General features: G+C 38.2%; 1 protein-coding gene across 8 annotated transcripts in view; it reads left to right on the top strand.

The window, feature by feature from the left end:
• ST6GALNAC3 (ST6 N-acetylgalactosaminide alpha-2,6-sialyltransferase 3) overlaps positions 1-22121 on the top strand; it is a 566662-nt gene that overhangs the window by 511295 nt on the left and 33246 nt on the right. The gene's annotated exons all lie outside the window — the stretch shown is intronic.

Raw genomic sequence — 22121 nt, 5'->3', positions numbered from 1 at the left:
ACCAGACTATTATATGTCTGGTAACTTCACTGGAAAATCTGAAAGAATCTAAATTAGCCAGTCCTGCGGATCTTTTGGATACATGAATTCATATGTCCATTAATTTGTTTTCTTTTTGCTTTTTATTGTGGAGAGGGGAGAAATCCAAACATACGCAAATATAAACAGAATAATATAAAAGAAGCCTCTACACATCGATCACCAGCTCCAGAAAATACCAACTCACTGGACTCTGCAGCCCCATCTTCATTGTCAGTCACATCTTCCCAACCCTTCTCCCACGTGTTTTTTTGAGGCAAATCCAATATCATAGTATTTCATTTCAAAATATTTTATTATGTACTTTTCTAAGATAAAAACATAGATTTTATATATGAGTAGAATACCAATCCCACACTAACACAATTCACCATAAGTCTTAATGTCATCAAATCTCCAGTCAATGCAATTATCTAATGCATCATACATTTTTTAAGAAATCATAATTCAAATAAAATACGTACATTGCTTGTCCGTAGATTGATTTATCTTGAGACTTTTTAAAATATATGGGTACTCCTCTCCTTTTCTTTTTTTCTTCTTGCAGTTCATTTGTCAAACTGCAAGGAAAAAAATTGATCGTTTTTCCTGTAGCTTCTCACAGTCTAGTTTTTGCTGATTGCATCCCACGATATAGCTTAATATGTTCTTTGGTCTCTTATTTACCGTACTTAGTAGTTGGATCTAGAGGTTTTGTTATATTAGATTTTTGTGGGTTTTCTTGATAAGACATTCATATATGTGGTCTTTTCTACTTAATAAAAAGCATACTATATGCTTTATCTCTTTTTGAAGTGCTAGCCATTAATGTTCAATGCCTAAATCCATTCGTTTATTAGAGATTACAAAATAGTGGTATTCGTATTTTCTCATGCCTTCATCATCGTTTATTAGATGTGCTATTTTTATAATAAAAATGTCTTCCTTTATATTCTTTGGTGACCAGTAGTACAACTAGTGTAGCCAAGGGAGGATAAACTCTTGATTCTTTTATTTACAGTTTTCAAAATTATCATTAGTTCCCTGCAGTATCTCTCAGTACTCAATAATTTTTTAGTATCATGAAGAACACAAGGATTTAAAATGTATTGAAGTATTTCAATCTATTGCACTTATCATCCCCGTTGATGCTCAAATTGTCCCATCTTTGGCTTGTAGGAGGCTCTTACAGGTTGTTCTCACATTCTTTTGACAGATTCATGTCCACTCTTCACTTTGTTGGGGACATTGAATCCCAGGGAGTTTGGAAATTGCTGCTACCCTCTCCCTTTCACTAGGCCTACCCTTTCTGCCTCTTGCTCTTTCTGGGTCTTCTGTCACATGACTTTAACTTAGGGATAGCTCCTGAAGGAGCCAGAGTTTATGTGTAAATTATTGAGAAAAACAAAAGTGCCAGAATACATTAGTTTTCAACAACCTGTTTTATTCTTCTCACATTTTTATGTTATCTTAGGGAACCAAATTCACCTGGTGTTTGGAATTCTAACTTTTTGGTAGCCCCTTAGCCCCAGGTTGCAAATTGCTGTACTCCTTTGTGTCTTCAGCACTGCGTGGCTTGTGGTAGTCACGTGAATACTTGTTGAATGAATCAATGACTGAAAGAACAAAAAAACAAATAAGCTCATGATCTCTTTTTACTTTAAGGCAAAAATCTATTTTAGATATGGTGCCGTGAAACAGAACAATCTTAGCTGATAAGAGAGAGTTGATATTGCATGTTCAGGATGAGTACATTTCTGAGTCATTTGGGAGAGGGGCTTCAATAGGCAACTGTCCCTTGAATGGAAAAGCATTCCCTGTACAGTCTTTCAGACACTAATTTTGACAAACATCAAAGCAAGACACATGCTTTGGAGTATTATGTTATGGGATTTTATGCCAAGAAGTTGAAATAATTTAATGGATCTGGAGGGGGTGGAGGTAGCATAGAATTATGGTTGCTTTATCCATTTTTTTCTGATCTGTTTAGGTGATTCATCGATTCGGATTTCCCTGAATTGTTTAGTGCTGAGATTTCATGGAAATAGGTGTTCTAAAACCCACTAAATATTGTTTTTTAATTACCTCACAGCCTCAAAGGAACAAGCAATCCTCATCTTCTTTTTATTGGCACTAAAATTCTCTATAACCACCAGCTCCCATAAAAATCATTCTTTTTAAAGCCTTGTTTTTTACTAAGGAATGTTGATTTTCTAGATACATCACTGCAGGATGGAGTCAGGCAAAGAATAATTATTGTCATTCAAGTCAGTGTTTCATAATCTATCTGGGTGCTAGGAGCCACCCTAATTGGAAAGAGTGCATGTGTTATAATAAAATTATCACCAGACAAGGAAAGCAATAATTTTGTAACATGTCATGTGTCTGTGTTCACATATATACACAGCTGGGGAGCAAAGGTAAACAGTTTCCTAAGCACTTACTAAATTCATGCTTATCAAGTGTCTTATTCCTTAAACCAATAGTCTGCATGGACATTTTTACTGTACTCACTCCAACGTAGATAATTTTTGAGCATTTAACTTCAACAAATTAGGTTGAAGCATATGAAATTGACATGGCTCAAAAATACTTGAACATTGGCAATTTTATATTTTTCAACCTTCTAATTTTATTTATTAGTTACAAATATGTACATATGTACTATCATCATTAATTAATATAACAAGCACAATAACTCTTTGGATAAGGGTCAATAATATATTGGGTGTAAATCTGCACTTCCAATAGTCTCCTGGGTAATTTCTAAATCATTGAGTTAGTTCTGATGAGATCAAATCATCACAGTTTTTACTCTGATACTGTGGCTAGCTAGAAACTTGCCCTGTGAGATATGTCAGCTCTGACATGTTCTTGTGTCTGTGTGCTTGCCTTGTTACTATTTTTTAGTCAGTCTATGGTTTCTTTGCAGAAATCTCTTTATGCCCCTTGTCCATTTTGAGAGGGCTAATTGATAAGTCAAAACTAAATAATATAATACATATATAAACCAGTTTGACTCGACCAATTTAGAATACGTTTCACAGTACTCAAAGAGAAGGTTTCACATGTTGAGTCTGACATGCAGTTGAATGATGGTGCCGTAGACAATTAGGATATTAGATTTTAGTAGAACTTAATTTATTTCTAATTTTTCCAGTGACACGATGGATATAAATGAAAGTTCAAATCTAATTTGAGTCGTGCCTCCCACATGCAGTCTTTCCATGTGGCTTGAATTTATCACAGCATGGTGGCTGGGTTCTGAGGCAGAGCATCTGAAAAGTAAGAATTCCAAGAAATTAGGTGGACATCATATAGACATTCATGACCCAGCCTTGGAAATCACATAGTGTCACTTCCTCATCTTTAATTAATTAAAGCAATTACAATCCCACGTAGATTTAAGAGGAGGGTACATAGACATCTCTATAGAAGGAATGTCAAAGAATTTTTGGCCACTGTTTATAAACCACCACACTACTCAATGCATAAACCCCTTAACAAATGGCCATCCACATTTACTACCTGTACTGATAAGGAGTTCATTATCACAGAATGTAAACTATTCCTTTTTTGGGACAGCATTAAATATTAAAAATATTTTCTCAAGTGGAACAGAAATATGCTTTCTTCTTACCCAGTTTTTGTTCCCCCTTCTGCCCTCTGGAACAATGTAAGTCAGCTTTCCTTTTTGCTTGGAAGCAGTTATCAAGTAAATTGTGTTTTCTTTTGGATGTTCGCACTCCTAGTTGCTTTGACTCTTTCCTATTTCTCTCATCACGTGGTTATCTTCTAAGCAGACAACACTTTATTTCTATTTCTCTTAAAGTGCTACTAAATTTGAACCCATGTACCATTTAATACTACCCTTGCGGGCTGTATTGTTACAATACTATTTGTGTATGTAATAGTTTCTCAAAAGAATTATCTGTAGAACAGTTCATTAGCACAAACTGTTAATATATAATTTTTCAGATACTCAAAGTGCCAGCATACTGTGAGCCAATGAGGAGCTGATATGGGAGACGGTACTGGATGCTGTCAGGCAGCAAACGTTTGTGCCCCATATGGCAAATGTTCTCAGCCAGTGAATACTCTACTGTACCGTATTCAGTTGAAAGCCTTCAGCAATGTTTGTTATGTACCCCTCAGGAGCCTTTCTTTCTGCCATATATTTTTGTGTTCTAGTGAATTGTTTGAAACCATAATGGCCAACAAAATGTATGCAAGTGATAGTGCTGAGACTGAGGCGAAGAAACCCAGGAAGAATATTCCACTGGGTGTTAACACGCAGGGCTTCCAGCAGCTTGAGGAGCCTTTGGTGAAAAGGTCAAAGTAACAGATGGTAAAGATCAGCAGGAAATTAGGGATTGGAATAAGTCCTTTTGACATTCTGAAGGGCATTATAAAACATCTCTGTAGGATTGCCCAACAGTTGTTTGAAAAATTCCTAGAAGAAACTAAGGCTGAAATATGTCATGACTTCTAGTGATTTTAAAAAAATGAAAGAGTGCCTGCCACTGTATAATGATTTAACAAAAATGAAAGAGTGCCTGCGCTGTATAATGCCAGGAACTCATCTTTATAGGAACTATGTGCTTAGGACCCTGTATGATGCAGATATAATAGGTACTCTTTCTTTTTCAGAAATGAATGTCTCACACCAAAATCAAATTTCTATATTCTAGGTTAATTTTGATCAGAGAAGACTGAGTAGAATTAATTTTCCTACAATATGACATTTTTCATCAACTACTTAAGGTGACTTTAGCTTTTTAAACAGCTACATAACACTGTTGACCCATCTTAAGCTTCTTCAACAAAGACCTCCATATTTTTTTCAGGTAAAATTCTACAAAGCCCAATTCTGTTCCTCACCACCACTCTAATATGTAATCTGATCATGGTGGTGATGAGGACCATGACTAATTTTTATTGGGCACTTACTTAGCTCCAGGCACAATTAAGTACTTTTCACTATTTCAGGAAATCCTCACCACAGACTTATGAGGTAATTGCTTTTATTATCTGTATCTTATGTATGGGGGGTATTATAGAAGCTGGATAACTTGCCCAAGGTCTTATAGGTAGTAAATGGTGGAGCTGGGATCAGTGGAGCAGTTGGGATGATGTCAGATGTTGAATATGTTATTTATGATGTCAAATATCTATCCCAGGTTGGATTGTATTTGTAAACTACATGACAGTAGGATTTGATCTGAAACAGTGCTCGCTTGGTTCAGAATAAATGCTGAATGAATGAATATGTTGTGAGCCTGTTGATCCATGAATTCACTAATAAGCATCTGTGATGCAAAGCCCAATTCCTCCTGCTGCAAATCATGTCTGTCAATCTTAATGTGTACCGCAAATGTTTTTTAAAGCCATGATTTCATAATTGTAGGGTTCCACGAAAACATCCTCTTGGGAGAGTCAGCAGCATTAAGGCATAGCAGTATTTTTGTTCAGGACACATTAGGTATCTCTGATTTCCCAATATCTTAAATGCTAGTAGCAGCTTCAGATATGAAATTACTTAGTGAGCAATTCTAATAGGAGAAACAAGATCTAAAAGAGAAACATATAAGGCTCTCAATGGAAACTGGCATGAGTCATGCTAGCTCTAAAGAAATATGGTATCCACCACTGAAATCATGCAACAAAAGAGACTAAGCTGAAATGGTTGAATTGAGCTTTCTCAAAGACCAGTTGACCTATTTTGTCCAATGGTATGTGGGCAGAACTGATATACGCTACTTCCCAGCATATATTTCAGAGGCCTTCTGTAATATACTGCCACATGGGGCTTTTTCTCTGTCACAAGGCCAGCAATGTCCCAAATATGAGTGTTAGCCTGGGTCCCAGAGTGAAGACGACATCGAAACCCATTATGATAACGCAGTACAAGCAAGAAATAAGCTAAGTCCTTGAGGACTTGGGATTGTTACCACAGCATGTGTAACCTAAGCTGACTAAAAAACTATAAATGTGCTTGGCCAGGCATGGTGGCTCATGCCTGTATTCCCAGCATTTTGGGAGGTCAAGGCAGGTGGACCACCTGAGGTCAGACAGTCAAGACCATCTGGCCAACATGGTGAAACCCCATCTCTACTAAGAATACAAAAAAATTAGCTGTACGTGGTGGCATGCACCTGCCATCCCAGCTACTCGGGGGTCTGAGACAGGAGAATCTCTTGAACCTGGGTAGTGGAGGTTGCGGTGAGCCAAGATCGCGCCCTTTGCGCTCCAGCCTGGGCAACAGAGTGACACACCTTCTCAAAAAACAAAACAAAACTATAAATATGCTTAAGGAAATCAGGGCTAAATGTGGAGAAACATGTTAGGCATAAGAGGAAGAACAACACCTTGCAGTCCCGGGCACTTCCAGAGAGGTGAGAGCCTAAGTGCAGACACCACTGCCGAGGCATAGTTGGACAACTGGGTGGAGGGGAAAACACAGAGTAGATGCACAGTTCATGCTGGAACCAGATCCACAATTGAGGGCCCAGGAATAATATGAAAGAAAACAGTATCTTCATGTAGCAGAAAGTGAATAACATTTATTTTAGCATTCATTTCATCGAATCTTACTGCTCTTCCCTGTCATAACCAACCCATTCCATAAGCCCTTCCTTTGAAATACATAGCTTGCTACCATCTGTTAGTACCCTAAAATCAATCAAATACCCGGTAGATTTTTATTTTACTTATTTCTTGGTTAAAAGAGTAGTTTTAGATTATGCATCTCAAAGTCTGTGGCATTGAGAAGTCACTGGCCTGGAATACCCTGCCTCCTGCAAAAATCAACTGACCTATCTCACTTCAATCCATTCCAAATATTTAGTTTCTAATTAGATTTCATTTGTGCAAAGGGTTCTGCAACCAAACATGCTTAAAATCACTGCCTCTGATGAGGCCATGGGCTCATTTCAACTATTTTGAAATGATTATCATCAAATTCTGTGGGCTCTGTTTTGATCTGTCCTAATCTCAACCCTTCTTTTCAGAGCATGTGGCAGAAGCAGCTTCACTACAGAGATAAATATTCATGTGCATTGCATTTTGCTCACAGGCACTGTGTAAACTATATTTAGAACTCTGAATGTTGAGATGTACTGTGTCAACATTGAAATTTAATTACTGTGATGGACTTTAAATCCATGTACCTTCTTGCACTGCAGAGTGAATATTACCTCTTGTGTTTCTTCATTCTCCTTTACGCTCCTATAGAACAGGGTTGCAATCTGTTTAACCAGAACACCCACCTGCCCTTCTCCTCCAAGTGAATGAAATGAACTCTCAGTTTTACGACTGTTTTATCTTTGTATTGTGAAAAAGAAATATTGTCTTGCTAAACTCTTTGGACACTTCCCAATATGCACTATCTCTCTGCTACTCCTATTATCACTCATTCTGGTAATAAATGATAATGTTCGTTGCTAGGATTTGTAAAGCACTGTCAAGTTAGCCCATTATTTTAAACTCAGGTTAAAGTAAGGATTTTAGATTTATATAAGCCTGGTGCAGTTTCATTAAGAACCAAAGGCATTTTAATTTTTCTCCCTCTACCCAAGGGACTTTACACTTCTTAATGTGACATTAATCAGTGTTTTAATATTTCTTCAAAATGTGTCTATTCTCTGTATGCTATTTACTGTCTTTGTCAAAGTCAATGAACAGGAATAAAAAGTAACTACATGATATAGAAACTACTGTCTTCTTGGCCCTTGTGTAATAGGTAAGTGGATGCTGTTAAAAGTGAATCTATCCATGGTGCTTTTCCTATTTCTGTATAGGATTTTGGTTTCATTTTAAATGAATGTCATAAACCCCAGGTCTGAAAACTAATAGAATTTTTGCATTTACCTACTAATCCATAACCTTTAGGTTAGACTGTGTGTCCATTTGCAGTCAGTTTGTTGAATGATGCAATGCTTTAACACTGAATGAAAAGATTTCTGCTATATTCCAGGCACCAGATATGAAGGCCAGTTTGGGTGGATTATTCTTAGAATGACTTTATATTAGACCCGATGGGTAGTACAGAATAAGCTGTAGGAGCTAGCTACAGTCCCTTAAATGAGAGGAGACAAGGAAAGAGACATGTTTGATTACCTGACACTGACTCACTTTGGGAGATGGACGGCTAATTAGGAGTCCAGGGATTGGCAGAACATATTGTCTGAGTCCTGGTCAGTACACAGTGAGTGTGTACACTGTTGCTGGCTGGCTGGTCCCCCTGGAGACATTACTGCTCGATCAGTTCTCCTCAGCGCCTATGGGTCCAGAGCTGTGACTGTGGCTTTGAGATGCCTGGTTAAAGGGCAAAGTTCTCTAGATGCTGAGAGTCTGGCGAACATGTGGAGGAGCCTGCATTCTGCTGCCCATCATGGCCTGGGGCAGTATGATGCAGTATATGCTTGCACACAGTGAATCAGGTCCAAATCTCACTTCTAGGCTTACTGGTTGAGTGACCTTGGGAAAATTATTTAATCTCTAAATTGGTCTCTTCGTCTGTAACCTGATGTTGGTGTGAGGATTAAATGTGGTAATCCAGGAAAAGTGTCCCGTCAAGTTCTGGGCACATAATGGGCTCCTAATAAATGGAAGTTAAAAGGAGAGCCTGTCCCTCAGGCAGTTCAAATCAGGTCTAATGTCTTCCAGTGGATCAAGAGACGTGGCACGTGTTTGGAAAAACCTGGAGGCTGGGATTGGTGAGTGGGAGGCTCAGGGTACCAACAGGTGCAGACAGGTCCTGCTACTGGCTGTGGCAGCACCAGCTCTCCATAAACATCCATCAGTTAGGATCCACCAGGCCTTGAGGAGAGTAAAGAGGGCACTAGGGGAGCTCTCCCTGGGAGACCTGGCATAAACCCAAAGGAGAGGAAGGTAGGACACAGGGATGATGAACATAGAGAGCACATGTTTCTTCTTTTCCATTTTTACACACAGCCAGTCTGCTCCTGACTAGACCGGATCTCAGCCTAGACCCCATTCCTCTTTGTATTGCGTATACCCCTAAAGACATACTAAAAGAGAATGATAGACCCAGTGAATGCTTAGTAGCTACAAGTAGTTTGTTTTTTTTAATAGGATCTGTCCAAAGAAATACAACTTAAAAGAATGAAACATTCTACCTAGTTTTTTTTTTTTCAAATGTAGCCGTATCCAAACAAAGTGTATGATCCCTTCCCCACCTATCTACTCCCTTTCATGTTTTCTTGGTTTCTGCTTTTCCACCACAGAAAACTTCAGTGTCTTTGTGCTACATAGAACACAAGGGATGAATCAATCAAAGTTACTCAGAAATATAAGCTAAGGAAAAGAAGAAGTGAACTGAACTTCAAAACTAATAGCACCAAAGTAATGCTCTTGATATTTGCCATGGACAGGCTACTGTAGGTCAGCACATGTGCTAGTTGGCCATTTGCCTATGTAGCCTTAAATCCATTTCCCTCCCTTCCTCTATGTTGCTGTCAATCACAGGAAACATCATTTGGGGGGCTCCCTTGACAACTAGCTTCCAGGAGTTTTGACAATCATGGGTACTAGCAGAAAACATAGGATAAGGAAAGGGAAGTCCCCGTATTTCTCCCTCTGCCTTGGGGAGGCATTTCCAGCAGGAAGAAGCTGTGTCTTCTGGGGCTCCACTCCCACTAGACATCCCTTTCCTTCATGGTCCCAGCTTCTGCCAGGCAGCCACTAGGCTCCACTTGTTCCAACCTGAGTAACTGGTTTCTGGAAATATCACATCCTAGAGGCAGTGGCTTCCTGTTCTTATATATCTTTGAATTGCCTCCCCTGTCCCCGATTAGCTTTTCAGGTCATGTATCATCTGTGTAACCAGTTCCAAGTATTAAATTTTCTCTGTTTCAAGCACTTAGTGTAGTTTTTATTTCCTGTGTAGATGCTGACTGATACACTGGTGATTTGAATCTATTCTGCTCAATGAATTAGTAGAATGGGAAAGTTAATGTCTTTAAGCAGCTATGTCTCTATGCAGCTCTGAATAAAAACAAAAATGCATAAATAATGTACTAAGACATTTCATCATAGCAAAACACTGCTTTGGTTTCTGATATTTCATGACATTTGCAAATATCTCCTTATTTGTTATTCTGGGGAGTTTTCATTAGGGCTAAACTATTTCACATGACAAGTACTTTTACAGCAGTTTGCAAGAATCATGCACTTTCCCAGGTTAAAAAAAAAAACAAAAAAAAAACCCTGAACTAAATTTTCTCTTCACCTTGTGCCTCCTGACATAGGGCCCATTTCTAACCAACAGACTTTCCCAGCACCCTGATGTAAAGAAATCTCCCTGGCCCACAGGACAAACATGACCTGACCAGCTTTCCACGATCCCCTTCTGAGCTGGAAAAGCTGGAGATAATTTTATTAACTGGTTAAAGAATAAAACTTGATAATTCTTATAAGAATTCAGACAATGAATGGCTTATAAAATGGGGCATTAAAATAATTCACGTCTGAAATTCAGCATTAATATGATGCAACATGTCAGGTGGGGGAATTGACTCCTCAGAGCTCTACTCCTAACTGGTTGGCTGCTTGAGTAATATTAAGAGAATCCATCTGAAAGAAAGGGAATAGAAATACTGACTTGTTCTAAGGATAGTTTAAATGAGCTTTGAAAATAGCAAGATCCCACTACAAGCAGATGAACTGGGCATTCAGATACCTAATGAGTTAGAAAGCAATTCTTCCTTGATACCCAGCACCCCTTCATGCATCTACTTTTTGTCCATGCCCAACTTGGGAAGTAGGGAACAACAATAGTCCTTACTTTCTCCCTGAGAGGTGGGAGGAGGGCTCCAGTTCTCCTCTTGTAATCCATTTTTTATTCAGCATCACCTCTTTCAATGGGCTAAGTATCATACAAACTGGGGATGCATCTTAATTAATTCTGGCCAGGTCCAATGGCAGTTTAGAGCAGGATTGGCAAGTGACCTTGGAAAATGTGCTCCGTATAGCCAAGTTGTACCCTTGAGGACCTCTATACTTAAGATGTACCTGTATTTCTGCTCCCCATCAACTGGGATCCATAGATCTCTCTTTGTAATCAAGACCCATACTTTACTGAGGTTCTGAGCAGCTGCTCAACGTGACCACGTTTCATCTGCCATTACTTTTTAGTGTCTTTTAATATAAAGGAATACATTCATTCTGTAAGAAAAATAGGTTTAGGATTTTAGGAAGGCTCTCAAATAATGCAACAATAAAGTCTTCAATACCCAGTTGTCAGATGTTTCAGTAAATTGTGAATATCAGATTACTTTTTAAAAATTATTTCAAACACACACTGGGAATTAAACAAGAACCATATATTAGAAAAGGAAATAAGCCTACCTTTTCTATTGCTAGACTCCAGGCACCGACATGGATCTTCGTGATGGAGATTTTAACAACACTGCTAACACTGACTTATTTCCAATCAGAGCTGAGAGATCAAAAAAGACAAACCCTCTATGGATGTACTCATTTTTTTAAACCCATATTTAAAATTAATAATTTTCTTAAGCATTCAACAGTGAATAATAAAGCTGAACTCATTTATTTAAAGTTTTAAAATAGCTCTAAATTAGTTTTCTGTGATACAGGAAGCCAGTATTCAGAAAGCCAGTAACTGTCTCACTGTTTCATCCCTGAGTGTGGAATCTTGGGCAAGTTACTTAATTGTACTTGTGTCCATTTTCTCTGAAAAGTGCATATGATAACAGGGCTCACCTTAGTTGGTTATTATGAATATTAAAGTAGATGTTTCATTTGATTATTATTCAATAAATATGCATTGAGAGTCTCCTATATAACATACATGGAGCTTGCCCTGTTGAACTTATAGTTTGGAATAAGAAATAGAAATTAATCAAAGAATAATATAAATAAGTATAATTATAGCTAGATAAAAGCTACTAAAGGAAGATATTTGATTCTCTAAGAATACATGACAGGAGACTGCACTTAATCGGTGATGATAAAGGTTAGGAAAGGTTTCCTAAAGAAATACAAATGAGATATGAAAGATTGGTAAGAGTTAACTAGGCTGTGTGTGCGTGAGTGTGTGTGTGTGTGTGTGTGTGTAGGGGCTGGAGTGGACATTTCAGGCAAAGGGAGTAGCTGGCATATATACCCAGGTTTCCTCTGGAAATTCACCACCCTGGGGCAACCACCGTTAACCTCCTTTCCAGTTATGTCTATCTTTTATTTTCAGCTAAATAAATTTTATTTTGATTCAGAAGTCTGAGGAATTACTTTGACATTAGGTGTGTGTGTGGTGGAGGGTCCTCTGATGATATGTGCCTGTATTTTTTCCAGAGTGCCCAGGGCAAGTGTGTATGATGCAGATTTATCCTGGACATACATCATGGGCACATATTATAATTCATTCAGAAAATATTTATATATTTATCAAGCACCTGCTTCATGCCTGGTATTACCCTAAACACTGAGGACAGAGATGAATAAGACACAGGCTCTGTCTAGGACTTTAACCCTCAGCTGAGTGAGGGAAAGAGATAAGAAGACACATATTTGTATTACGCCACATCAGAGTTGTGTATGTGAGGTAATAAATTCTGGTAGCATGGAAAATGGCCTGGCTGCCTCTACCTGGGAGGGCCATGAAGACTACACAGAGGAGGTCATATGTAAACAGAAATTAAAGGAAGCCTAGGAAGGACGTTCCAGAAGAACATGTACCAGGGCACCTCATCTATGTCCCTAGGACCTAGAAGAAGAGTGCCTGGCATGTCATGCTTCCATAATAAATATCTATCTAATTTATAACTGGCACAAAAAGAAGTTCTGTGAGTTATTCTGAGTGTATCAAACATAACATGCAAGTAAAGGGTCAGCCTGCAGACAAGAGGCCAGAAATGTAAACAGAGGTAAAATTGTGAAGATGTTCTTATGCAAGGTGAAGAATCCCAGATTTGATTCCCTAGTTTAAATGTTGGAAAGCAACTGAAGCCTTTTAATCAAGAAGAATGACATAATTAGCTTTGCTTTATAGAAAACTCACTGTGTCAGCACTTTAGGGGATGGAAAAGTGGGAGAAAAGACTGAAGGCAGGGGGACCGTCAAGAAGAGATTATACTTGTCCAGAACAGAGATGATGAGGTTTGGAGTGAAGGAAGATGAAAAGAATGCATTTCAGAAACATTTTGAAGTAAAATCCTCAAGAATACACGGGATTAAGGAAGAACAAAGAGACGGGGTGATGAAGAAATGTCTCTGGCCTACACGACTGCTGATACCATTCCTTTTGAGATGGGAATACAAAAATGAGAAAAGGGTTGAGAAAATGCAAGATCACTTTGGGGCATGGTATGGATAAAGTGCATGGGTGTGTGCATGAGGGAAGTGTCCAGATGGAGAGACCATTGGGCCTCTTATACAGACTTGGGAATCATAAAATCGCTTTCCAGGAGAAAATAGAGAAGAGAAGGCACCCAGAGAACATCTGGAGCCCCTGACCCTGGCTCTATCACCACCCACTCCTCTTCACCTCAGACTTCCTGGTCACTCCTTCCTACTCCCTGAGGACCCTGTGGACTGGCTCACATTTTCCCACTGCCTAAATTCCTGCTCTTGCTCAGCTGTTTTCCCTTGCCAAATTAGCTATCATATCAGGTATTGACCTTTTCAGGACAAGAAAGCCAGAATAAATGCCAAGAGACATCTTACCTTCTCTAGCATAGCATTTGGGGACACAGAGGAGAGGAAGTGTGCCTTACATAACTTGGAGTGGCGGGGAGTGAAAAATCTTACAGAGAAGCCAAAAACTATTTTATACAATTCTACTTTTTAAAGGGGGATTCTTTTCCACATACAAAGAATCAAAAATACTCGTTTTGTCCTCCTCTTTTTTTTTTTTAATGTATGTGCACTCACGGTTGCTAAGAATTAATACTGACAACATGATTTTTTCTAAATAACTCCTTGGGAAAGCACTTAAAGCCTCCATTTGTTATCCAAATGTAATGTGAGGACAAGAACAGAAGAATTATTTCATAAAGAAAATAATCAATGAATCATTTATCAGTTTTCCTGCCCTTTGTATAACAAATTGTAATTAGTATGATGTCTTTGTTGGCAAGTGCTTATCAGACAAAATGCAGTATAGAAGCAAAGGAAGATTCTGTAAGGAACTGTATTGTTTTGAAGACCTAATTGTGATGTTATCTCTGGAATTTTAGTGATTACATTGTTAATTTTTGATCTGGTATTCTTAAGAGCAACAAAGTTATTAGCACCTACCTAGAGTTCTGAATGCCCACATTAGATAACACAATCTTGGCATGGTGAACATTTGGAAATAAACATTTGCCTAAGATAGAAAAGAGATTCAGAAAGCTCTGATGGCCTTGGACAGGGCACAGTTTTGAGAAATTGAATGTGGCAGAATAAAAAGAGGTTTTATCAAGCATCTTTCTAAAGTGCTTTCATGCATTTTCTCTTTGGTAAAGAATGTACCACACCCTATCAAGAGCGTTAGAATGGCCTCTCAGACACTTCATCTGAGACTCTGCTCTACTTTCCCCAAAGTTTGTTTTCACTCCAATAATTAATTTTTGAGTGCCTACTACTTGTGATACTTGTTGGAAAATCAAAGATAAATGGGGCCCAGTCTCTGCTTTCAAAGCACTCACACTGGCATCTAGTGGGAACACAGGCCTGTCAACAAATGCTTTCAGTATGATGTAACAAGCATACTGATGTGGCGATCATAGGAGCAGGGATGGCAGAGGAGGGAGACTTACTCATTTGAAATAAGCCAGCTACGCACTAATGGAATCTCTGAGGATTACTAAGATTCCCACAGAGTCCATCACAAGTATCATGAGAAATACCCCAGGGTGGAAGGAGGCCCTCGTGCTGCCCCTTCTCCCCTTATTTAATCAGCATGGAGCCCCTGGATTGGCTTTGAACATAGTTCTGAACAGGGCCTAGGGGTTAACTTTCAGTGACTGCTGAAATCCAGTCAGATAACTATGTGATTTTAGTTGTGGCTCATGGAAATAAATATGCTTTTTTTTAGGAGTATAAACATAAAATTTATTTACTAACAAAAATGAAGCTATTTCTACATATCCAGAACTATTTTTTTAATTAGAGAACTAGCAGTCTCATCAATATTACAAATATGATATTCCTTTATTTCCATCTGCAAACTGTTCATGAATAAACAGAAAAGAAGAATACACCTCATCTACCCAACTCTTTACAGGTTATGGCCTGCTCTTAGAAACATGTTTGTCCCTTATCTCAATACTATATTGACTTTCAATACCTTCTAAACAACCAAAGATCTCTAATACACTCTTGTTCCTCTGTTTTCAGAGAATGTGCGTTACCAAATTTACCTGTGTAATAAGTTATTCTTAATTACATTCGGATATTGTCTCCTCATAAAGGAAAACTAAATAACAATAGATAATTGGATGGATGAATGGATGCATAGAATAGTTAGCTAGCTAGGTGATAGAATACATAGATGTAGATAGATAAATACATAGCCAATAGATAAAGCTGCTCCTTTGGGCTCTTTAACCTCTTCAATCAGCTTTCAATAAATTATGATACCACTTAATTAGCCTGAATGAGTACCTATTGCAACACTGATTCTTGAATTGATTTACGTGACCACTCAACAGATATGTCTTAGATATATAAGAGAATGTAACACACCATTCCTCATCTGTCTACAGCCTTTCCAAGGAGGTAATTGATCATAGTATAGTGTTACACTGCATCCCACATCCAGTTTTCCCTATTATTAGCATTTTATATGAATAGTTTTCATTTGTCACATTGATATATTACATTATTATTAACCAAAGTTCAAACTTTATTGAAATTGTCTTAATTTTTCAAAAAAAGGAGAGATGTTTTGCCAGGTATGTCCTGCAGACCCTGGCCAAACAATAGATGAAAGGAGTACTCAGACACAGACATGCAGTGTAAGAGCAGCTAGAGGACTGCCAAAGAGTGCGCAGTCTGGATAAGCTGGGGCTCCTTGCTTTTATTTAGTACAGACATAATGTTGAAAGCCTGAAGCCAACACAGTCTGTGGGTAATGAACATTATTGTTTCTCCTTTCAGGGTGCAGTCTCTTGCTGGCATGATCAAAGGTCGGTTCCTGGTTAATATAAGTAAACAATCCTGTTTACACTAAATTCACCTACACTTCCTTGTACCTCCTCCTTGCCCTCTGCTTCATGGTAAGAGGACAGCTGCCTTCAGCTTATTCTCCCCAAAGCTATGCAGAGACTTCCGACCTTTCAGAAGATTTGCACCCTTTCCCTGTAATTCATCCCACCACTCTGACTGATCTCCTACAATGTTTAACTGGGATTATATTCTAAGCCCAATCCATTGCACACTTAAAGTGTTCAGAAAACACTCAGAATAGTGGACAAGAATCATTTCAAGTCCCTATAACCTCAAAGTCTTTAGCATATACAAACCTTCAGGTCTACATACTGATGTGTAATTTTCAATGCCCTGTCAATAACTATAGATAACGTCATACATGCACACACACACACACACACAAGGCCATTTTGGATTTGATTTTTACATTGCAGTTAGATGTATAAAAGTGAAGTTATGATTTTAAAGATTTGCATATTTCTTAATCTCTGTTGTTAAGGATATATATAGATCTGGTCTGTTTTGTACCCTCCCCACCAAATAATGGTCCCTTTGACTTAGGGCAATGAGAATGTCCTGTAGCTGTTTATTATGAAAAAGTTGTTCTCAGGCCTGCAGACATGATTAGAACCAGCTGGGGAAATTGTTTTTGAGTAGCAGTGACTGAGGTTTACTCAGGGGATGCAGCTTTAATTGATCTGTGCAGTCCCCTCATCCCATCTTTTTATAAGCTCCCCAGGTGACTGTATGTACGGCCAAGACTGGGAACCACTGCATTGGAAAATGCAGAATTTATCTCTTTAATTCAGATCGGCATATGAAATGTGGACCTTGTGTATTAGCATGAAACCTGGAAGACTCCTAGAAAACTCTTCCAGGACCTCCTGCTTTAGCTTTGTTTCCCCTTTACCTCTCAGGCAGAATTAATTACTTCCTACCTAATAACGTATTCATGCCTCTTTTATTTTACTTATGTGGAATTATAATTATTTTTTCAGTGCCTATCTCTCCAGTTAGACAGTCAGTTTACGAGGCTGAGATGATGTCTTGTTTATGTGAAATAGCCTCAGCTTTTAACACAATTCTGGCACATAGTAGTTATTCCATAGGTATCCTAGAAAGGGAAGGTGAGCATAAATCAGAAAAAATATATAAAGTGTAGTTTAGTATTAACTGAAAAAAATCTCTTCTTGGACAAGCACTCACTTCTAACTACAGGAAATTTAATGTAGACAAATTTGTATTTTCTTACATTCTGATCTTTTTCAGAAATAATGGCAGCTATCAATTTTTTTAATTTAAAGAATTTAACCCAGCATCTCATTTTGGAAAATAAAGCAACATATATTGAGGTAGGGATTGCTAACAAGTGAATGGCTAGTTCTACTAAGCCATAATAAAATTAAAATAATATCAGCCTGGGACTTTTCTCTACATTTCCCATTTCAGAACATTTGGAGTAACTGTTGCTATCAGTGGATCATACACTTGACCAACTGGGATTGTCTGAGTTTCCACACACAAGAGATGGATGGGATGCTATTAGTCTCTTTAGACCTGAATTCAATTTTGATTGAACATGTTTATACTGGTGAGCTTATAATTATCCTTGAGTTCATTTTAAGAGATGGTTTTAAAGGTTTCTTTTTTCCCTTCTCACTAACTACCGCTGTGTTTTCAGAGAGATTTACTAGTGTAAAAGATTTCTGGGGACATTAATAAAAGGGAAGAAAATCCATAGTTTAGTCTGAGTCTAAAAGCATAAACCAGAGGGAATGCCAGGCATCTTTCTACTGAGTAGCTTTATCAATGTTAGGAAGCCTGCTAATGACACTCCTATCCAGAACTTTCGGAGAGTAGGGAGAAACTAACAAAATAGCAGAGAACTGAGGAATTCTAATTTTACTAATTATTCATTTTGATTCATCTCACTTATTTATTCAGTAAATATATGTTGCTGGCTTACCATATATTTATTTCAGTAAATATATGTCATTTGCTGGATTCTGGTAATGACAGTGGTGAGTTTCCTTCCCTTGTTAGTGGAATCTACAGCCACCTATAACTTAAGATTCTCCCCCACACAGCCCAGACATACACACAATACTAAGATCTGAATGCCTGTGTCCCCCAAAACTCGTAAGTTGAAATCCTAACCCCCAAGATGATGTGAAGAATGTACCAAATCCTGTTCAGAGTTTTGGAATTGCCTCCCAGATACTTTATCTAGAGGCTGTTTGTTCTACTTCCCCAGAAGTTTTTCATTCCAGTATTTAATCATTGAGTGTTTCTGCTTGTGATACTTGTTGCAAAGTCAATGATAGTCAAAGAAGTTCCAAAATTGGGTACTTTGGACGTAACAAGCAAATGGACTCTAGGTGGCTTTTGAAAACCAAAAGTACTACTAAGTAGAGGGCTTCTGTTTCTTTATAGTGACTATATGAAGAATAATGGGCGAAAAGCATCATTGGAAGCTGGAACTGGAGCTCTGGGGTCTACACTGTTTCCACTGAATCACTCCTAATGTGATGCTTTCACTCATGCTCTTGGGTTTGTCTGGGATATCTCCTCTCCACCAGGCCCTGATTTCAGTCATCCAGGCTGAGTTTAATTACGTATAACTATCTTCGTTTATTTAGGGCACTAAAACAAAAATAACAAAAATACTATAGACTGGGTGTCTTAAACACCAAAAGTTTATTACTCACAGTTCTGCAAGCTGGGAATACCAAGATTAGGTTATCTGCAGATTCTCTGGTAAGGACCTGCTTCCTAGTTCACAGACAGCACCTTCTTGCTGTGCCCTTCCATGGCAGAAGGGGCAAGAGAGCTCCCTGGGGTCTCTTTTAGAAGGGCACTAATCCTATTCATGAGGGCTCCACTCTCATGGCCTAATCACCTCCCAAAGGGCCCAGCTCCAAATACCATTACAACAACATATGAATTTGTGGGAGATATAAACATTCAGCCTATAGCCATAACCAGATGCTTTTGCAACCAACATGGTGAATTCTTCCTGACCAGGTGCCAGTCAGACTCCAGGAGAGCAGGGATCCCATACGCTCATGTACTTCCATCCATCTCACAGCCTCCGTGGCTTTCAGAAGGTTGAGCTGCCCCCAGGTACCAAAGCAAGGACTGCAATATAGCTGAGAGATAGAAATATTTTGCAAAATGTTGCTTACAGATTCAGAACTTAAACTGATTTTGATCTCTTGGGAAAGAAATAAGAATTCTAATCTGATTTCAATCTTTCTGGATCAAAAAACCTTTTGTATCTATCTTTTTTCAATGATGGGAAAAAGTAAAATACCTTTCAAGCCTCCACTAATCCTTCTACTGATGTCTTCTATACTCATGATTCAGATGTGCCTTGTAGACAAGCTTCACACTGCTCACTTCTGCCGTAAATGCTTCACAAATTTAAAAAAAATAGTAAGCCTCTGTTAGACAGAAAGAAAATGATTCTTTTCACTGTGTTTAAGAGTCTGATTAGGGCATTTCTTCAGTAGTACCAATGTCTACTATATGTTTCTTCCTAAATTTATATAAAACTAAATTTCTGACAAAAATATGTAAAATCTAAACATGTCTAACTAATTCTCACTGCATTTCTATGTTTTTCATGGAAAGAGAAAATAACGATGAAACTTAAGGGTATTAAAATATTTATTTTTCAAAAGTAATCTACTTTATTAATATTATTTGCTTTTTTTCATGGTTATAGGTTCATTGTATTGCTTTTTTCTTACAGACATTTTGATAATTGTTGATTTTCATAAGTTTGATAGAAGAAATGCCATTAATATTTCTCATTTATTTTTCATTATCTGTTCGCATTAAAATAAATAATTTCTTGTAATTTTCTTATGAATACAAATAATTGGAGTATTTATGTAAGATTTTGTGTTTTTTTTTTAGTTTTAAGAGTATGAGCTTATTGTAAAGGAACTGTTAGATTAAACTTTTATTTTTACTATACTTTAAGTTCTGGGGTACATATGCAGAACATGCAGGTTTGTTACATAGGTATATGTGTGGCATGGTGGTTTTCTGCACCTATCCACCCATCATCTAGGTTTTAAGCCCCACATGCATTAGGTATTTGTCCCAATGCTCTCCCTCCCCTTGCGCCCTACCCACTAACAGGCCCCAGTGTGTGATGTCCCCCTCCCTGTGTCCATGTGTTCTCATTGTTCAACTCTCCCTTATGAGTGAGAACATGCAGTGTTTAGTTTTCTGTTCCTGTGAGATTAAACATTTCATGGTGAAAGGAGCAAAGTGCTGTGTCTACATGTGAAAAATCAAGTATAATTCAATCTAGATGGATGAAATACCTGGAATATCCAAGTAATTCTAATAAAATTAGTTGTTTGATTATTTTATTCCTCCCACTATTATATCTTTTGTGTGTGTGTGTGTAATGTTGCTTAGAAACTATAGATAAATACTTCCATTCTCCATCACAATTTATTGTTTTGGGTAATGCATATCAATGAGGTTATGATCATTAACACACAATTTTCAGAGTATACAATTTTATATCCTATGTGCTGTGTTTATTCTCTGCAGCTGGGAAACTGACCTAGTGAGAAGAAAAATAGTTAGACCTTAAAATCTATTTTAGAACAAGTTATTTTAAGATAGATGTTACGAACTGAATGTTTGTGTACCTTTAACATTCTTATACTAAAATCTTACCTCCCTACTGTGGTGGTATCAGGAGGTGAGGCCTTTGGGAGGTAATTAGCATTAGATGAGTTCGTAAGAGTGAGGTCCTCACGATTGGGATTAGTGCCCCTAGAGTCATGAGAGAGCTTGCTTCTCCTCTCTGCTCTCTGCCGTGTGAGGATACAACAAGAGTCACAGTCTGTACACAGAAGAGGGCTCTCACCAGGACTCAACCATGCAGGCACCCTCATCTCAGTCTTCCAGCCTCCAGAACTGTGGGAAATGAGTTTCTGTTGTTTCCAAGTCACCCAGTTTATAGTATTTTATAAGCCAAATTGACTAAGAAAGTTAGACTAGTCTGGAAATGGGACCGCCTTCACCTTTCCCAAATGAAGAGTCAAATTTCAACTCCACCCCTATTATTCACTCCATCCAGCCTTCACTGAGTACTTACATTATTCTGGGGACTAGGGACACAAGAACTGATAAGACAGGTCCCTGCTCATTGTCCTCTGCCCATTCCCCTCCAAAAAACTCTCGGATCTGAATGCATGCCAGTCTCCACCTCATCCAGTGTATAAATCTGTTCCAACTGTTCCTGTGGTTATTTCACAGTGCTGAGAGTGCATTGTGCTGTGTCTTGAAGACGTCTGTCTGGTACATTTTAAAACATGTCAAGGTTATTATTAAATGAATGCATCAAAGCAATACTTTTGCCAGCTTTCAACTTATGAATATGGATTGGCTTTAATAACTGGATTAGGACACTGCTTCAGAAGCCATTTATCTAATGCATTTTTCCAAATATTATTTCATCAAAAAATTTCCTGGAAATGAACAAGATATATTGAGGCCAAGATGCCACCTAAAAAGTATTCTCTTTTGGTGGGGCATGGCGACTCATGCCTGTAATCCCAACAGTTTGGGAGGCCGAGGTGGGTAGATGGCTTTAGCCCAGAGTTTGAGACCAGCCTAGGCAACATGGTGAGGTAAGACTCCATCTCTACAAAAATAAATAAATAAATACAAAAATTAACCAGGCATGGTGGTGCTTGCCTGTAGTCCCAAATACTCAAGAGGTTAAGGTGAAAGGATCATTTGACCCGGGAGGTAGAGGTCTACAGTCAACTGAGATCATGCCACTGCACTCCAGTCTGGGCTATAGAACAAGATTCTGTCAAAAACAAAGAAGGAAGGAGGGAAGGAGGGAAGGAAGAAAGGAAAGAAGGAAGGAAGGAAGGAAGGAAGGAAGGAAG

This window comes from Piliocolobus tephrosceles, chromosome 1, assembly GCF_002776525.5.
Source record: "Piliocolobus tephrosceles isolate RC106 chromosome 1, ASM277652v3, whole genome shotgun sequence".
NCBI classification, from domain to species: Eukaryota; Metazoa; Chordata; class Mammalia; order Primates; family Cercopithecidae; genus Piliocolobus; species Piliocolobus tephrosceles.
The sequence above is the reverse complement of the archived record's forward strand: the minus strand, read 5'-3'. Positions and strand labels throughout refer to the sequence as shown.